Source organism: Puma concolor, chromosome A1 (genome assembly GCF_028749965.1).
Source record: "Puma concolor isolate L17-30 chromosome A1, mPumCon1.1.hap2, whole genome shotgun sequence".
Lineage (NCBI taxonomy): Eukaryota > Metazoa > Chordata > Mammalia > Carnivora > Felidae > Puma > Puma concolor.
The window spans coordinates 198,349,283-198,369,815 of NC_141667.1; positions in this window are offsets into that span (position 1 = coordinate 198,349,283).

The window sequence follows — 20,533 nt, forward strand, 5'->3', positions numbered from 1 at the left end:
GTGCAGAGCCTGCTTGGGATTCTCTCTCCCTCTCTCTCTGCCTTTCCCCAACTTGTGCTCTCTCTCTCTCTCTCAAGATAAATGAATAAACATTCACAGAACTAAACTAAACTAAACTAAACTAAACTAAACTAAACTAAACTAAACTAAACTAAACTAAACAACTAACTATTGTTACTATACCACATAAAAAGCTTCTGCACAGCAAAGAAAATGATCAACAAAACTAGAAGACAACCTACTGAATGGGAGAAGATATTTCCAAATGACATATCTGATAAAGGTTTAGTATCCAAAATATATAAATAACTTATACAACTCAACATCAAAGAAACACAAATAATAATCCAATTAAAGATGGGGGAAGTCATAAACAGATATTTCTCCAAAGAAGACATCCAGATGGCCAACATACACATGAAAAGATGCTCAACATCACTAATCAGGGAAGTAAAAATCAAAACCACAATGAGATATCATCTCACACCTGTTACAATAGCTAAAATAAAAAATACAAGAAAAAACAAGTGTTGGCAAGGATGTGGAGAAAAAGGAAGCCTCTTGTGTTGTTGGTGAGAATGCAAATGAGTGCAGCCACTGTGGAAAACAGTATGAAGGTTTCTCTAAAAATTAAAAACAGAATTACCATAAGATCCACTAATTCCACTACTGGGCATTTACCGCAAGAATCTGAAAAAACTAATTCAAAGGGGTACATACACCCCTATGTCTACTGCAGCATTATTTACAAAAGCCAAGCTGTGGAAGGAACCCAAGTGTCAATCAATAGATGAAGAGATAAAAAAGTGGTATGCTTATACAATGAAATATTATTCAGCCATAAAAATAATGAAATCTTGCCATTTGCAACAACATGGATGGATGTAGACAGTGTAATACTAAATGAAATAAGTCACAGAAAGAAAATATCATATGATTTCACTAATTTGTGGAATTTAAGAAACAAAACAAACAAAGAAAGGGGTGGGGGGAGACAAAGCAAAAAAAAAAAAAAAAAAAGACTCTTAATTATAGAGAAACAAACAGATGGTTACCAGAGAGGAGATAGGTAGGGAGATGGGTGAAATCGGTAAAGGGGATAAAAAGCACATTTATTATGATAAACACTGAATAATTTATTCAATTGTTGAATTACTATATAGTATACCTCAAGTTAATATACACTGTATGTTAAGTATAATATTGGAATTAAAAATTCTTCAATTTTTCATCAGTGTCATCAGTGTTTTGTAGTGTTCAGAGTACAGTTCTTTCACCTCCTTGGTGAGGCTCATTTCCAGGTATTTTATTATGTTTGGTGCAGTTGTAAATGGGCTTGTTTTCTTAATTTCTCTTTCTGATACTTCATTATTAGTGTACAGAAGTGCAATGGATTTATGTATATTGATTTTGTATTCTGAGACCTTCCAAAAATTTATTTATCAGTTCTGGTATTTTTTGGAGGAATCTTTAGGTAGATCTTGGGTTTTAATAAATTCCATCATCTTATGGCTTTTGATTGTTTAGTCCTTTTACATTAAAAGTAATCACTGACAGATATGTACTTATTATAATTTTGTTATTTTTTTTGTGGTTGATTTTGTATATCTTATTGTTTCTTTCTTCTTTTGGTCTCTTCTCTCACAGTTTGCTGGTGTTCTTTATTTTTATTTTTATTTTTAAAGAGAGAAAGAAGGGTGGAGAGAGGGCCAGAGGGAGAGAGAAAAAGAATCCCACAACCCCAGGATCACAACCCAAGCCAAAATCAAGAGTTGGGCACTCAACCAACTAAGCCACCCAGGAGTCCCTGCTGGCTTTTAGTGATATACCTGGATTCCTTTCTTTGTTTTTTGCATATGTTACTGTTTTTTGATTTGTTGTTACCATTAGGTTTAGGAACAATATTTTATGCATATAGCAGTCTACATTAAGTTGATAGCTGCTTAAATTTGAAACCATTCTTTACTCCTCTCCCCTCTTTCATCTTAGGTATATGGTGTCATACTTGCATCCTTTTTACTTTGTGAATCTCTCGAATAATTTTATATATATCCTTCATTTCATTGCTTTTGTGCCTCCTACTTTTATTACTCTTACTTATGGTCCTTCCTTTCAACTCAAATACTTTCCTTTCTACTCAAATACTATTTTAATATTTCTTGTAGAGCTGGTTTAGTGGTCACAAATACCTTTAATTCTTGTTTGTCTGGGAAACTCTTTATTTCTCCTTCTATTCTGAATGATAGTCTGGTTGAATAGAGTAGTCTTGGCTGCAGGTTCTTTTTTCCTTTCAGCACTTTGAATATAACATGTCACTCCCTTCTGACCTGAAAATTTCTGCTGAAAATCAGCTCATAGCCTTATTGAGTTTCCTTTGGATGTAACTGAGTTTTCTCTTGCTGCTTTTAAAATTCTCCTTTTCACTATTTTTTGCCATTTTAATTACTATGTTTCTTACTATGGATCTCTTTCAGTTGATTTTGTTGGGGACTCTCTGTGTCTCCTTGATCTGGATGTCTGTTTCCTTCCCCAGATTCAGGAAGTTTTCACCTATTATTTCTTCAAATAAGTTTTATGTCCCCATTCTCTCTCTCTTCTCCTTCTTAGATCCCTATAATGAGGATGCTATTATGCTCGGTGATGTCACTGAGTTTCCTAAGTCTATTTTCCATTATTATCATTATTATTATTATTATTATTATTTTCTATCTATGTTCAGTTTGATTTCTTCCTTCTGGTCATTGACCCATTCTTCTGCTTCCTCTAGTCTACTATTTATTCCCTCTAGTGTATTTTTAATTTCAGTTGTTGAGTTTTTCATCTCTGAATGGTTCTTTTTTTTTTTTTTTTTATGTTTTCTATCCCTTTGTTGAGGGTCTCCTGAGGTCTTTTCTCAAAGTCCTGTGAGTTTATTTAACTTATCTATCAGGCATATTACTTACATCTGTTTCATTTAGCTCTCGCTCTAAGTTTGTCCTATTCTTTCATTTGGGACATATTCCTTGGTCTCCTCATTTTGTCTTTCTGTTTGTTTATCTATCTTAGGAAAGTCAGCTACCTCTCCTGCTCTTGAAAGTAGTGGCTTTATGTAGAAGAGGTCCCATAGTCCCCTGCAGTGCGGTATCCCCTGTTCACCCATACTTAGCTCTTTAAGGATGTCTCCTAAGTGTGTTATGGGTGACCTACTATTGTGGCTGAGCCACTTTTGCATTCAGTCCAGTCATGTGCAGTGCCTCTCTTTGCCTACTGTGGGCAATATTGGTCCCTGTGTTGTTAGTGGGCCAGTCTGGGGCCATCTTGGTCCACACCAGGCATTTGCCAGAAATGTAGCAGCAGCAAACTTCAGGATGCTTTCCCTGTGTTGTCTCCTAGGGAGCTTTAGTTGGCGGGTGGGGCCTGCTGTCAAACCAGATGTCTGCTCCAGCCCACTGCTGGGGCTGCAATGGAACTGGTGTGTAAGGTTATCTTTTCCTCCCTAAGGCAGGAGTCACTTTGAAGCGGTGGTGGCCTCTGCGGGGGCTGCTTGCATGCTGCCAGGCTTATGGCATCACTTTGGATGGTATCTGCCAAGGGTGTCTTGGAGGGGGCAGGTCCACAATAGAACACAAGGCCAAGGTGTGTGGTGTTAGCAAGGTCTGTGCATGTCTGTTGTGGGAGGAAACCTAGAATCCCTTTATACTCCTGCCACATGGCTGGAGGGAGTGAATCCACAGGAGATCACAGGGGCAGAGTACGTCATGCCAGCAAGGTCTTGGCTGGTCCACTGTGAGAGGGGACCTGCAGCTGCCTGGTACATAGGCTGCCTGAGTTGGAGGGAATGGATCTGCAGAAGAGTGTGGGGGTGGGATGTGCAGTATTAGGAAGGTTTATGTGGGTCTGCTGTTGAAGGAAACTTGGAGCTGAGTCCTGGATGGAACTGACATGTCCACAGGAGAATGTAGGGTGGAACATGGTATCAGCAAGTTAGATGGAAAGTGTTGGTACTGTGCTGGTTTCTGCAGGTGTCTTTGTCTCTAGGCCAGGGGGTCAAGAGAGGAAAATAGTGTCTGCCAGTGCCTTTGTTTCTGGAGAAGTCTCCTAAAGATCCCTGGCCCTTCAGCACATGCTCTGAGATTAGTAAATAAATGTTCTTCCTGTATAGCCCAGGTGTTTTACAAACAGTTGGTTCTGTGCTATACCTCTGTGGAATTGTTTGTTGTTCTGTCTCTTTAAGGGCTATTACCCTCAGGCTCTCCCAGAGCTGAACCCATTGATATTTAAAGTTCTAGGTGTTGGGGCGCCTGGGTGGCGCAGTCGGTTAAGCGTCCGACTTCAGCCAGGTCACGATCTCGCGGTTCGTGAGTTCGAGCCCCGCATCGGGCTCTGGGCTGATGGCTCAGAGCCTGGAGCCTGTTTCCGATTCTGTGTCTCCCTCTCTCTCTGCCCCTCCCCCGTTCATGCTCTGTCTCTCTCTGTCCCAAAGAAAATAAATTAACGTTGAAAAAAAAAATTAAAAAATTAAAAAAAAAAAATAAAGTTCTAGGTGTTAAGCTCCATTTATTGTAAGAACTGAAAAAATTACATCCCTCTGGTTTTCAAAGCCAAATGTTATGGGGATTTGTCTTCTTTGTGCAGGTTCTCTTTGTCTGGGGTGCTGGTGTGAGGGTCAGTTTCTCTTCCCTCTCTGCACTTGCACAATCCCTCCATCCTGCAGACAATCCTATGGGTTCCTTTAGCTCCAGATCATGTCTCCACCCTTCTTAACCTCTTCAAACTCACCTCTTCTCTACATTTAGCTGTGGAGAGTCTGTTCTGCCAGTCTTTGGGTCATTTCTGGGTTATGTACACTCATGTGGGTGTTATCTAGTTGTATCTGTGGAAGAGGTGACCTCAGGATCTTCCTACTCTGCCATCTTCTCTAGTGATGGTAATTTGAAAACACTAAGTTTTAGAGTATTTTTTAAACATCACATTATATATTAATTCATTTCTATTCCTTTCCAATTACTAAATGTAAGTGTAATGTAAGTGTAAAATGTAAATGTAAGGCTTATTATCTTTACGCATCAGTTTCAACAACTGTAAAATGTACAGAGTTGCATAAGAGTATTTTAGGAATAAAATCAATAAATATATATAAAATTGTTATGCCCAGAATTCATGATCCCCAAAGACCGCCAGGGAGCCGAGTCTGATGCAAAAGCAAAGAGCTTTTATTCGAGCTAGCTGGAGCTCAATCCCCTACCTGCACCGACACAGCGGTGAGAAGCCGGGGAGAGAGAGCGAGTTTCAAAAGCACAAAGGTTTTATTGGGGTCTAGGGGCAGTTGGTGAGGTAATGGCTGTGGCCTCAGCGGATTGGCTGGGGAAGGGTCGGAGTCTTGTTGTGCAGGTCGCCGGGCGTGTTTTGATCAGGAAGTTTGAACTGGTGACTGGGAGGTTACTCAAGGGGAGGAAGCTGGTCAAGGTGGAGGACATAGAACAAGATGGAGTTGGCCAGCGTAGGTCCACCCTTTCAAAATCTCTTAAAACAGTAATGTGAACATAGTAATAATAAAATAAATGTCAACTAAAGTTTATTCCTTCAACAAAAATCACTACTTTCTTACTCTGTGTCAAGAGATGCACACATATATGACATGTTTATGGACCTCATAATCTATATTGGCTCAATATGTTTGTATAATATTATTGTATGAGAATTTCTTGAACTTTTGTTGGTCTTCTCTGACAAACCATGTGCCATTGAAGACAGGAAGTTGTCTTTTTCAAACTTTCTATATTTTGAAGATGTCACTGAGTTTTGCATATAAAAATATATAATTAATATTTTTGAATAAATTTGTGAAAGACTGAAGCAATGGCAATCTTGAGGCTAAAAATAATGTCCAAAATCTGTCAGGATCTATTAGTAGATTTTTAAATAATAGCTGCTACTATTCTGTATCTAAAAGAACAAAAACCTCATTTTGGAAATAGAGAAATAATGGCACAGAAATATTAAAACATAATATTCACAGTCTCAACACAAGTGAGATAAGAGTAGTTAGAACAAAGGTTTTCTTTGACCTAGATTATTCATTCAATAAAATTTATTGAATACTGTCTATATATCAAACTCTTTCCCTTTTACTTTATTTTTTATCATTACTCCAAATAGAGTTATATTTTTAAAATATGCTAAGTGGTCTTAGAATTGCATAGAGATGTCTTCTATTTTTCCAATAAATTTCATCTGGCCTTTTGATAACTGGATGGGCTTAGGAGTATGTAGGTTTTAAAAGTTCTTAAGTGTTGAGAACATATATACAGTATAATAGTATTTTATTTATAGCTTCTCTTTTACATTAAGATAAAAAATGCAGAACTAAATCAATTTCTGAAAAATTAGCACAGGGCAATTCAATGACAATATCTCAAGTTAAATATTGATTGTATGCAAGAGATGTTTCCTCGTAAAGACAAAATAATCGTGGTACAGTTTCTACAAATAAAATTTAATTTTATAGTGTGTATTTTAACATAGTATGTTGTATCAATGAGAATATTCTGTCCATACAAATCTCTAACCAAAAGAGTTAAATAAATCATAGCTACAAGTTAATTTCTTTAATTTGTTATGACCATTTACAAAAAAAGTCAGTATTTTCAAAAGATTTATTAATTTTTCATATTTTGTTCTGGTGTTAGAACTTGGAAAATGTTGCCCAATGGCATTGAGCTATACTAATTTTTATCATTTAATTTGGTTTTCTAGATTGCACTTTTTCTTTTTAGATACACATCCCAGTTGCCATTTCAATACAACATGAAATATATTCTAAAAGTTGTACAGATTCATTTCATTTAAAAGGACACAGAAATTGAAGTGATTTAAACCCTGTGTTATCCTGCAAGATTTATAATTCACCTCTTAGGGGTTCAGTGTCACTTGTAAAAGGACATGGTAATGAATCAAGGGATCAAAAGCCTAGCTCTTTCAATTTAAAAACTGCTGGAGGGGTGCCTGGGGGGCTCAGTTGGTTAAGCATCCAACTTCAGCTCAGGTCATGATCTCACGGCTTGTGAGTTCGAGCCCTGCATCAGGATCTGTGTTGACAGCTCAGAACCTGGAGCCTACTTTTGATTCTGCGTCTTCCTCTCTCTGCCTCTTCCCCAGCTCACACTCTGTCTCTCTCAAAAATAAATAAACATTAAAAACGTTTTTAATTACAAAATGCTGGAAATATTTTTTTTCATTTTTTGTGTGTTGTGGACAGCAGCAGCTTAAGCTTACTAAAATGAAAATTATAAAATTAAAGATGGCATGATTACCAAGTGACAATCCACTGCCACAATATGTATGTACATCATCATGCTTCAGAAGTTCTTGCCCATATCACCTTCAGAGTGACTCTGCATGCATCCCCACAATCTGATATGCTAAGAGTCCAAAAGAGTGATCTTAATGAGCTCTTCACTATGATCCTGTGTTTCTCAGGATTCCTTGACAGAGATTATTTTCCAAGAAAAACAAACAAACAAACAAACAAACAACCACAAAGTCCTAATAGGGCTCATTAAAAAGACAAATTGAAATATGCATACATTCTCATCCAGTTACTTTTCCTGGGGTTCATTCCCAATAGAATATGGTATGTTTATGTCAGAAGATAGGAACAAAATAACATTATCCACTAAAGCCTAAAACAGCACACAACTCAAATGCCCATCATACATGTGGTGCAATTCTGCAATGAAAGAAAAAAATCTGATGCAATTATGCAATAAAAATGAGTAAACTACAAATGCATGCAATCACATGCATAGATATCACAAACATTTGGTAAGCTGAAAATAATTCAGATACCAGAGTATATACCAGTATGCTTCTACATATAATATCCAAAAAATGCAAAGCTATATACCGTACTGTGTCAAATATAGGAAAAGTTGGTAAACTATACTATTAAGACTTGTGCATATTTTTGTGCATGTTACATTTCTCACACACACACACACACACACACACACACACACACACACACACAGTTAAAAGATTTTTAAGAAGAGGGAAGTACTAAAAGTAGCTGACAAGCTGTATTATTTGTGTGAGTTTTGTTCACTTGTGGCTATATTTTATTAAATATTCTAATATTACCAGGATATCTGGAATCAGTTAATAATATAAACCTCAAGGTAAAATAAGGAAACAAATATATAAGCAAGAGTCAATAGGTCATGGAGGCTTCATGGTTTATTTACTCGATGGCAGAATATTTCCACCGGCCATCCAAATTCTTTTGGTTTCTGTACTATCTCATTTACAGTGTCAGATGAAAAAGCCTCTCCCAAGTGGAGGCCACTTTGGCCTTTCTGTGCATGCATTCTCAGAATTGATCACTTCTACTCAAAATTTACTTGTCTACAAAAAAGGGAATAAACTAAAACTTTATCCAGTTATTGCTTCTAGATCCAAATCCAGGATCTAGGATATAGTACAGTAATCCACATGCAAAAGAAACTTTATCTACCTGCAACAGACAATTTAGCAGTTACAATAAAATGTCTTATTTGGAAAAGGGAAGGATTAAAACCAAAAAAGGGAAATTATCCATTTAAGGCTTTTTTTTCAGTGTAGTTGTGTATAATAAACATAAGGTCACAAGCTTATATGATTTCCTGAGGGAGAGAAATAGCAAGGAAACCTGACGTGATAGTAGATAATTTTTCCTTGATCAGCTACTTCATTTGGCAGCCTCTGGTTTGAAAATAGGAAGGGCTCTTTTTTTTTTTTTTTTTTTTTTTTTTTTTAACATTAACATAGCTGACTTGGATTGAGAATTGTCTTTTTGGAGACTCTAGTTCTTTGGATACTCACTTCCTGAGTAAAAGCGAGAGGTCAGGGATATTTGGATTACTTCAGCAGTTCAACAGTCAAACGGGTATTGTTAGTCAACCTTTGGATTTCTTTGGCAATACTTAAAACAAAGAAATTATCTGGCATGGGTGTCAAATCTAAAAGGATATAGAGAATTAATATATGGGGAGCTAGCCTGAAGTGGGATAAGGAAGGGATCCAGATCAAAATGCAGCCTAGCACAGAATTTTAGAGCTCAGACAGTTTGGAGTGTCTACATGTAAAAGGCTGGTCTCTGCAGGGTGTCAGAGAATACTCAAAATAAAGATGTCTAAGAGGAAGGGATGGCAGTCCAGCATAGGCTGCAAGTTCAAGAGAGGTAAGGAGAGTAGGCAGACAGAAAAGGGGGTAGGGATGATGATGAAAAACTGGTTATATTTATGGGCTTAGGGGATGTTATGGGTTGAATTGTATCCTCCCAATTTATATGTTAAAGTCATAATCCCCAATACCTCATGATGCAGCACTAGAGTCTTTAGAGAGCTGATCCAGTTAACATGAAGTCATTAGAGATGGCCATAATCTAATATGACTAATGTCATAAGAAGAGGAAATTTGGACACAAACATGCAAAGAGAGGAGACGATGTGAAGACTCAGGGAGAAGACAGCCAGCCATCTGTAAGCCAAGGAGTGAGGCCTGGAGCAGATCCTTCCCTGGTTGTGCTTAGAAGAAACCAGCCTTGCCAACATCTTGATCTTGGACTTTTAGCCTCCAGAACTGTGAGAAAATAAATTTCTGTTGTTTAAGCCACTCTGCCTGTGGTGTTTTCTCATAGCAGCTCTATTAGTTGAGTAAGTAAATACAGTAAGGATAATTGGAACCAAGTTCCTCACTGTCAGACAAGGGAGGTGTAACTGTGGAAAGGGAAAACTAAATGAAAACTGATAATTTTGGATTAGAATTGGAAGTAACAGTACACATTCATATAAGAATATACATATAGTTCCTGTCCAGTATCAGAGGGCCTGCAAAGTTCAAAATCACACCTAGAACCTAGAACTTAGTTATGAAATACCACCCTCTTTAAAAAATAGAACAAAAAAAGGGGTGTCTGGGTGGTTCAGTCAGTTAGGCATCTGACTTCAGATCAAGTCATTATCTCAGGGGTCGTGAATTCGAGCCCTGCATCGGGCTCTGTCCTGACAGTGCAGAGACTGGAGTCTGCTTTGGATTCTGTCTCCCTCTCTCACTGCTCATTCTCTCCCTCTCTCTGTCTCTTTCTCCCTCTCTCAAAAATAAATAAACATTTAAAAAAAAACTTTCAAAAAATTAAAAAAAATAAAACAAAAACAAATTCCAGGCCTCTTAGAAAAACGACTGACTCAAGGTCAGTGTCAGGAAAAGAACATGGTGAATTTGAAATATCTTATTGTGTACAACACAGTAGCTAAGAGATAATATTTCAGTGATCTGAAAACAGAGTTGCTAAAAAATATAGTTAGCATGTATAACTGCAGTGGCTTAAAAAAGGCCTTAATATGTTGATTTATTACAGATAATTTAGGTCTTTTACTATAAATTGAAGCCAGGAACCCCTTTAAACTTGAAATATTAATCAAAGTAAAATTAGAATGAAGTCATTATTCCATACATATTATTTAATTAAGCAGAATTATATATATGGGTGTTATAAGAAATCCTGGGTATTAATTAAAAATAATATAGCAAAATTTATATATAATTTCACTTTATATGTGATCAGTTTGATGCATTTGTAATAAAATTTCAGTCATAAAAATCAGTATGTTTAAAAATCCATTTTAATTCCATGTACATAGTATCTTATTGCTTGCTTATACATAGAAGAGTTTAAGGGACAATTTCAGGGGTGAATAGCTAACTATAAATGCATCTGGTTCACCATTTTCCCTCAAAATGTCTCAGTTGTCATATGTGTGCGTGCGTGTGTGTGTGTGTGTGTGTTGATGTGTTGATATAATTGAGGCCATAAGATATCGAATCCTGAGCGTTATCCATTTTAAAACACATTGCAATAATTTTAAAATAAAATAATTAAGTATATGCAAACTAATTATGAAAAAATACAAAAGCTGCTTATTTACTAATATTGAGAACTTACACCAATTATTATATTTTAGTTTTAAGAGATGTTCATCACTCTGCATAGTATGCAAATAAAATGTCTCATCATTTTAAAATGCTTCTAAACCAGTAATTTTTGTAAATTACACAGTATTTTTAAAATTATTTTTCCCAAGGAAAACCTTTGCAAAAAAAAAAAAAAGGAAAGTCTAGAGTTAAACTAAAATATAAAATGGATTGAAATGGGAAATAGTTTTGTGGATTCTAAGAAGTATATGTTAAAAAAAGAAAAAGTGATTTTGGTAAAAGAGTGAATCTCTGGTAGAATTACAAAGATTTTACTAATGGCAATTTTCTTTCTTTTCAAAAATATTTATTTATTTAGGGGCACCTGGGTGGCTCAATCAGTTGAGCATCTGACTCGGTTTCAGCTCAGGTCATAATCTCATGTTTCGTGGGTTTGAGCCCCACATCAGGCTCTAAGATGACAGCATGGAGCTTGCTTCAGTTTCTCTGTTTTCTCTCTCCCTCACTCTCTGCCCCTCCCCAACTTGTGCTGTCTCTGTCCTCTCAAAATAAATAAAATTAAAAAATGTATTTAAAAAATGTATATTTATTTTGAGAGACAGAGTGAGCAGGGGAGGGACAGAGAGAGGGAGAGAGAGAGAATCCCAAGCAGGCTCTGCAATGTCAGTGTAGAGCCCAATGCAGGGCTGGATCTCACAAACCATGAGATCATGACCTGAGCTGAAATCAAGGGTCAGGCACTTACCCGACTGAGCCACTGAGGGGTCCCAAAAAATTTCTGTTTTTTAAATTCTAATCACTGCTACTGTTATTACTTTTCTGGAATATTTTCAGATTAATTTCAGGTATTTTTAAATAAATACCTGGTCATTATACCTTATTGTTGCAAGCTTGTCTGCCTTACATAGTGAACTGTGTTTTTCACTTAGTGATTCTTCTGTTCCAAATATAAAAAACAACTTATAATATCAGGACTATCACTAATATTTACTCCCCTAAAAAATGTAAAAAATAAATGTAAAAATGGATTTAGATATTAATTTATATTATTCTGTAACACATAAATGTGTTTTGGAACACTTAATGATTTTTGATCCCCAGCAGTTGCCAATCCTTTCTGTATCTTCGCTTCCATTAACGGTTAATGCTGTGTTACTAACAGCTTAGATCAGAAAATTCTAGGCTCCTAGAAAAAACTAAATTCCCATCAAAAACTTTATTTTGGAATTTGTTGGTTTATAGAAGAAAAGTAATTTGATTTGTTGATATTAGAAAAGTCCTCAAAGATAAAAGCAAAAGATATATGATAATGATAAAAGTTTTTGAAATTTTCCAGACAGGAGGAAGAAAATAAGAGTTTGTAGGTTCCTTCAATAGAACCTTAAATTGACTCCATAGTTCATTACGGAGATGAAACACTTGAAAACACTTGAAACAAAGGGTTTCAGTTCTGGCCATGACTCCAGTGTTTTCAACTTGAAAGAAGAAGAGCAAAGCTCTTTGCCTTCAAAGGGCAAGTATGCTTATGCAGAGGCCATTTCATTATAACTGGTATAGACTAAAGATAGAAAATACTGTCTGCAATTTCTAGACTATGTAAGATTCCTTGGGACAGTCTACTTTTTATGGAAAATGAGCTAAACCCTCCAATTATAATGAAGTCTAAATTCCTGCCAAACATACTAATGTAGGGCCAGAATAATTACAAAACTTAGAAAAATAAAATGACATAAAAATTATAGATATATAAATCTAGTTATGCTTCCTAGCTTCCCCACCCATTTCTTTCCTTAATGTCCTTTTTCTCTCTTCCCTTGGAGATGGCAGCATGGCCAGAAGCCAAGAAAATGGTAGGGCCATAGGAAAGGCCACATTAGCCTCAAGAAATCAATGGTGGAGCCAGAAATCAAGGAGGGGACTAGCATGGTTAGGATATATAGGAGATATTTAATATTTAAGAAATAAATAAATATATTGGAGATAATGGGAATCAGATTTCTCATGGTCAGAGAAAGGCTTTATAAATATGGGAAAAGAAGAAGAAAACTATGAAAAATAAACACAATAATACAAACTAATTCCTTTGATGTTAGATTGAAATTAGAGGTGCTGATGTGAACTCACATATATTCAAGATAGGATAGACTGATAAATGGTTGATAGATATAGATATAGATAGATACAGGTAGTTATATATATATATATAATTATAGTTATATTTATGTGGATCTGTATATACTGATATGTGTACATGTATATCTCCAACTGTAATTCACCATAAGTTTCATGGGAGCCTTTTCCCTCCCATTGTTATTTGTAATTTCTTTCTCTGAGAGAGAAAAACTTGGCTATCATCTGCAATTCATTTACTTGTTTACTTACCCCTATATATGTATATATACATATATACATCTCAAGAAGTTTCAGAATAGCTAATCCATATTCATATGTAAAACACACTAACAATTCTTTTTTGGCTTTCACATTACAATTGTCAGTCAAAACACTATTTTCCAAAATTGCTTAGGGTCAGCTTCTTTTCCAGCAATGTGACTGATAAATTTTCCTTCACAATTTCCTTTCTTTTATATTTATATCCTTTATACTGACTACTTCCTTTCAGGATAATCTTCCACTTCACCACTTCCCTCTTGATTTCTGTTTGGTCTTAATTAAACCATTAATTAAATTTCTATGACAGTTATATTTTTTTTTAATTTGGTTGTTTGAAAAACTCCATTTATCATTTCTGAAAAACTCCTGACCTTTTAAAATATTTTGACCCCCATTCTATACATTTTTGTTTTACTTATTTATGATTTTTTTAAATGTTTGTTTATTTTTGAGAGAGACAGCGCACTGGTGGGGGAGGGGCAGAAAGAGAGGGAGACACAGAATCTGAAGAAGGCTCTAGGCTCTGAGCTGTCAGCACAGAGCCTGATGCAGGGCTGGAACTCAAGAACCATGAGATCATGACCTGAGCCGAAGTTGGGTGCTTAAACGACTGAGCTACCCAGATGCCCCTATTATGTCTTTAATTACATTAAGCATGAATTGCTATACTCTGAATCAGATTATTTCAATATCCCCAGTTTCTTTTTTTTTTTCGTTTATTTATTTTTGGGACAGAGAGAGACAGAGCATGAACGGGGGAGGGGCAGAGAGAGAGGGAGACACAGAATCGGAAACAGGCTCCAGGCTCTGAGCCATCAGCCCAGAGCCTGACGCGGGGCTCGAACTCACGGACTGCGAGATCGTGACCTGGCTGAAGTCGGACGCTTAACTGACTGCGCCACCCAGGCGCCCCAATATCTCCAGTTTCTATTGGACTCCTCAATTTTATACTTCTGGATTGTATTTTTGTATTTGGCTGGATTATCCCTCTTTTTTTCTTGTGAACTCAAAATTGTTTAACTTTATTAGTAGAAATAACTTGTTGCTTACATATAAAGTTCATTCCTCTAGAAGCATTTCAAAATCTTTCAACATGAATGACACTATAGACACAAACAACACATACTTATTTAAATAAAATGTCAGACTTAGCATATGTAGAATTATATACATTAGGGTAGTTTGAATTCTGATATTTTTTCTCACTGAAGGATAACCTTATAGATAGGAATTCTCAGATCTTTTTTTTTTTTTAATAGCCTCCACTCATCTCTAAGATCAAAACAAACAAGTATCCTCACCAACTATAATTTCAAGGTTTGATGTCTTCATCTTTTAGAGGTTCCTATTTTATTTGTAGTGTCTCTGATTCCACCTGCCATTTTATATGCGCATGAGGCTTTATCACCTCTCTGCCATATGTGGATTATAAAGCACAAGCTCTGAATAACCAGTGTTAGCAGTGTGAAGTAAAAATCACATTCACGGGGGCATCTGGGTGGCTTAGTCTGTTAAGCATCCGACTTCAGCTCAGGTCATGATTTCAGGGTTTGTGAGTTCAAGCCCCTTCTCGGGCTCTGCGCCGACAGCTCAGAGCCTGGAGCCTGCTTTGCATTCTGTGTCTTCCTCTTTCTCTGTCCCTCCCCTGCTCATGCTCTGTCTGTCTGTCTGTCTCTCTCTCTCTCTCTCAAAAATGAACATTAAAAAAAATCACATTCATAGCTCATACACTTCTTTTAAAAATGTAATTTTGCAAGTTTCTGATCTGTGCAAGATTCCCTGCATGTTTATTATTACTTTGGAAAAGAAAGGTTTTCTAGAAAATCTGCTTTTTCTATAATTGTATATATTCTGATTTGGAGGTTTCTCAAAGGATGTGGTGAGTTTCATTTCCCAAGTAACTTTTTTTTTCCTTACTCAAGTTTTGTGGAATAAAAATTCCAAATGCTATCAATTTGATTTCTTTTTAATTTATTACTCAAATTATTCATATGGCCATAGATAAATGAGAAGTCTTTAATCTTCTCAGGTCTTAAGATAATTAAGAGTTAATGTTTTATAAGGCAGTGAGTGAAAGGTACAAATGTTCAAGGAAAAAAAAACTTGGTCTGAAATATTCAATTTACAATATTAAGAATAATCAGATACAATGCAAAATTTTTGAGGTGGACATGATGAGTCCATTCCTGAAATCTTTAAAATTCTGTGCTTAAGTACAGATTTGGTTTTCTTCATATTTCATCATTTTCTCATAAGAAGAAGACAAAAAAAAAGTCTCCCTCATCAAACAAGAATCTGTTTTTTTCAATGGTGTCTTCTTTTGAGAAGTAACCACCTTCAAATATTTAGAAACAATAGCATTCAGTAATAATATTGTGATATTTTTCTTTTTTTAAGTTTATTTAAATATTTTGAGAGACAGAAAGAGATAGAGTGTGTGATCAGGGAAGGGGCAGAAAGAGAGGGGGGAGAGAGAATCCCAAGCAGGGCCAATGCAGTCAATGCAGAGTCCAATGCAGGGCTCTATCCCATGAACAAGATCATGACGCGAGCCAAAATAAAGAGTCGGATACTTAACCGAGTGAGCCACCTAGGAGCCCGCTTTTATTTTCTTTCTTTTTTTTTTTAAATTTTTAAACGTTTATCTATTATTGAGAGACAGAGCGTGAGCAGGGGATGGGCAGAGAGAGAGGGAGACACAGGATCTGAAGCAGACTCCAGGCTCTGAGTTGGCAGCAAAGCCCAATGTGGGGCTTGAACTAACAAACCGAGAGATCATGACCTGAGCTGAAGTCGGATGCTTTACCAACTGAGCCACCCAGGCACCCCAGCCACTTTTATTTTCTTATTTGTGGTTTCTGTATGTGAGCTTTTTCTATTTTCAACAGACATATTACAAATCAGTAAGTACACAGAGTTTAATATAGTGCAATGCAAGACAGAGAGAAAGGATACACTGGACAATGAGAAATGAAAAACTGGATGGGATTAACATCAAACTGTGAATGAAGAATAAAATATTAGTGAATTTGGAAATGCCACAATTAGAAATTTCTGAAAAGAAATACACTAAAAAAATAAAATAAGCCTAAGAAATAAAGAACAAAGCATCAGTCAGCTGTGGGAAAATTTCAAGCAGTCTGATCTACATGTAAACGGAGACCCCAAAAAAGAAGAAAGGAAAAAAAATATGTAAAGAAATAATGTCTAAAATCATTTCAAATGTGACGGAAACTATAAACTGATTGATACAAGAAGGCCAATGCATAAAAAACATGAAGAAAACATTACAATCAAGTTTCATATATAGACAGGTAGATAGACAGATACAAGATACATACATATACATATTTGAGTTTCATATATATATATATATATATATATATATATAAAATCAAGTTTTACCTATAAAAATAGGAAAACAAAACTAAATTATTATCTAATAAGCCAATAAAGAACATAATAGTAACAGCAATCTCTCCGAAAAGGCTGAAAAAATATTAACAGTCAAATTAAATATAAATGATATAAATACCCCAATTAAAAGGCAAGGGTGATCACACTAGGAAAAAATATCTACTATATATTACCTAAATAAATCCTATTTAAATATAAAGAAAAATCTGTTTTCAAAGAAAGGTTGGGAAAAGATATAACATACTAGTATCAGTGAAAAAAAATCCAAAGGCACATATAGGTGTATCCGACATAATAGATTCCATAGTGAAAAGATTATCACAAGGAATTAAAAAGTAATTTCATACAGTTATTTTTTCCTTAAGGGGATATAGTGTGTGAAGTAAAAACTGATAAAACTGCAAAGAAAAACAGATAATCCCACAATTATAGCCAGATTCAATATCTCCTCTCCATAATCGAGATAATGATCTAAAGAAATTATAAAAGAATGTAATGACTACCCATCGACTTGACCTAATTAACATTTATAGGAGAAACAGCAGAATGCACACCTTTTCAGGTACACGCAATACATTTACCAAGATACCATGACAATGACATGGGCCATACAACAAGCTTTGATAATTAAAAAAAATATATATTCAAGTCACACAATATGTTCACTGATCACTATGGAATAAGATTAGAAGTAAGTAACAGAAGTCTGGAAAATCCTCATTATATAGAAAATAAATAGAATAACTCTAATTAATCCATGAGTCATTTAATAAATTGAGTAATTCATTTAATAATTTGTGCAATTATTAAACTGAAGTAAAATAAAATGCATTATATTATAATTTGGGAATGCAGCTAAAGCAGAGTGTATTGGATGCTTATGGCACTGAGCAATTATATTAAATATAAAAAAGTTCTTAAAACAATACCTTTCAATTGCACAATAAGAAAAAACAAAAAGGAATAATAACACGAAAATAAGTACTTAATATGAAATGATAAATAAGAACAGAAAGCAATGAAATAGAAAACAGAGAAACATAATATAGAAAATTAATAAAATAAAAATCGGCTATTTGAGAAGATTATGTAGTGAATAGAATTCCAACCAGAACTAGGAAAAAAATAAAAGACAGGAATTACTAAATACTAATATCAGGAATGGAAGAGAATGGTAAATCCAGATGTACATTGACCATACATATATATTCAGTTTATTTTGAAAAAGATGCCAAGGTAAATTCACTGGTGCTGGAACAACTGGATAGCAAAATGAAAAATAATAATAATTTTTTTCCTTACATTCCACAGTGTACAAGAATTAGCTTATATATATTTTTTTATCATATGCCTAAATATAATACCTGAAACTAGGGGTGTATGTATGGCTCAGTCGGTTAAGCATCTGACTCTTGATTTTGGCTCAGGTCATGATTCCAGGGTTGTGGGATCAAGCCCTGCATTGGGCTCTGCAGTGACAGTGGAACCTGCTTAGGATTCTCTCTCTCTCTCTCTCTCTCTCTCTCTCTCTCTCTCTCTCTCTCTCGATAAATAACTAATTAAAAAATAGCTGAAACTATAAATTTCAGGAAGATAGCTTGTAAGAAAACCTTAATGACCTTAGGATTGACAAATATTTCTGAGTTATAAAAAAACTAAGCACACCTAAAGCACAACCTATTAGAGAAAAAAATGATGAATTAAATTTCATCAAAATGAAGAACTTTTGCTCTTTTTATAACTCTGTTAAATAAAGGAAGAACCAACCTAAAGACATAAAAAATAAAGGAATGCATCCATAAAGAGCACTCAAAACTCAAAAATAAGAAAACAATATTTTTTTCTTAATTGGAACAGTAATTGAATAGACAATTCACCAAATAAGAAAGATAGGTGAGAAATATTCACATGAAAAGATGCTCAACATCACTAAATATTTGGGAAGTAGAAACTGAAAGCCAAATGAGCTATCTCTAAGAACCTATTAGAATGACTGAATTTAAAAGTCTAACTATAACAAGTGTTGTCAAGGATATGGAGCAACACTATTGGCAGGAATGCAAAATGGTATCATTTCTTTGGAAAGCAGTTGACAGCTTCTTAAAAAGTTAAATATACACTTACTATATCATCTAGCCACTATAGTACTGTTTACTGAGCAGTAATGAAAATATTTGTTCAAAGACTTACATGTGACTATTTATAGCTATTTTCTTTGTGATAGCAATTGCTGGAATCAATCAAAACATCTACCAACTAGGGAACAGATGCATAAACCATAGAATGGAAAACAAGTCAGCAAGTAAATGAAAGGAATATATACATACTAAGTAGATGGATGAATTTCTAAATAGCTATGCTGAGTGGAAGAAGCCAGAGAATATATTATTCCATTTATATAAATTTTTGGAAGATGCAAACTAATTTATGGTCAGGTCAATTGTTGCTTGTAGACAAGGGCTAGTTGTCAGGGAGGGATGGAGAGAAAGTTTAAACGATGCACAAGAAAACCCATGGGAATGAATTTCTTGGTTGTGGTGATTGTTTCACAAATGTATACATTTGTCAATATCAAATTTCACACCTTAAATATGTGGCATTTATTGCTTTTCAATTTTATCACAATGAAGCTGTAATTTCAAAAAAAGTAAAGATATGAGATAGAAGCACTTTATTCTCTCCTTCTCTTGTGTATCTCTCACCTCTTTGTAAATTATTTCATAGTAATGAAGGGACTCAAACCTTGTATTTATGCCATGCTCATTTAATACTGGTTTAATAATTACTTCTTTTAAGAGATAAATAATCATTAACTAACAAATGGTCAAGCAACACCTTGTTGCTCACTGTTATGAAATATGCAAGTCTCCACAGGCATATACCCACATATTAAGATAAATAGTTCCTATTTATCTAGTGAAATTGAATGCAGTTCAGTTTTGAATAACTTTCTGGTTCTGATCAATTATTTCACTAGCCCTAAGATTATTTAACTGGTTGTTTTAATCCATTAAGATTACTATTACTATTACTATTACTATTACTATTACTATTACTATTACTAAGATTACTATTACTATTACTATACTATTACTATTACTATTACTATTACTATTACTATTACTACAACCCATTTTTACATAAAATAGTAACCTGTAAGAGAAAAACATTGTGTAATACCAATATCATATACAAATAAGACCTACCATACACAAAACTATGTACTAATTCTTTTTATTTTTTTAAATGTTTATTTATTTTGAGAGAGAGAGAGAGAGAGCAGAAGATGGACAGAGAAAGAGGGAGAGAGAGAATCCCAAGTAGGTTCCATAATGTCAGCACTGTGCCTGATGTGAGGCTTGAACTCACGAACTGTGAGATCATGGCCTGAGTGGAAATCAAGAGTCAGTCGCTTAACCGATTGAGCCACCCAAGTGCCCCTGCACAAATTTTATTTATTTATTTATGTATTTATTTATGTATTTATTTATGTATTTATTTATTTAATTCATTCATTCATTCATTCATTCATTCATTCATTCAATTTATTTATATCCAAGTTAGTTAGCATATAATGCAATAATGATTTCAGGAGTAGAATCCAGTGATTCATCCACTACATATAATATCCAGTGCTCATTCCAACAAGTGTTTTCCTTAATGCCCCTTGTTCATTTAGCCCATCCCCAACCCAAAACCCCTCCAGCAACCCTCAGTTTGTTCCCTATGTTTAAGGGTCTCTTCTGTTCTGTCCCTCTCCCTGTTTTTATAC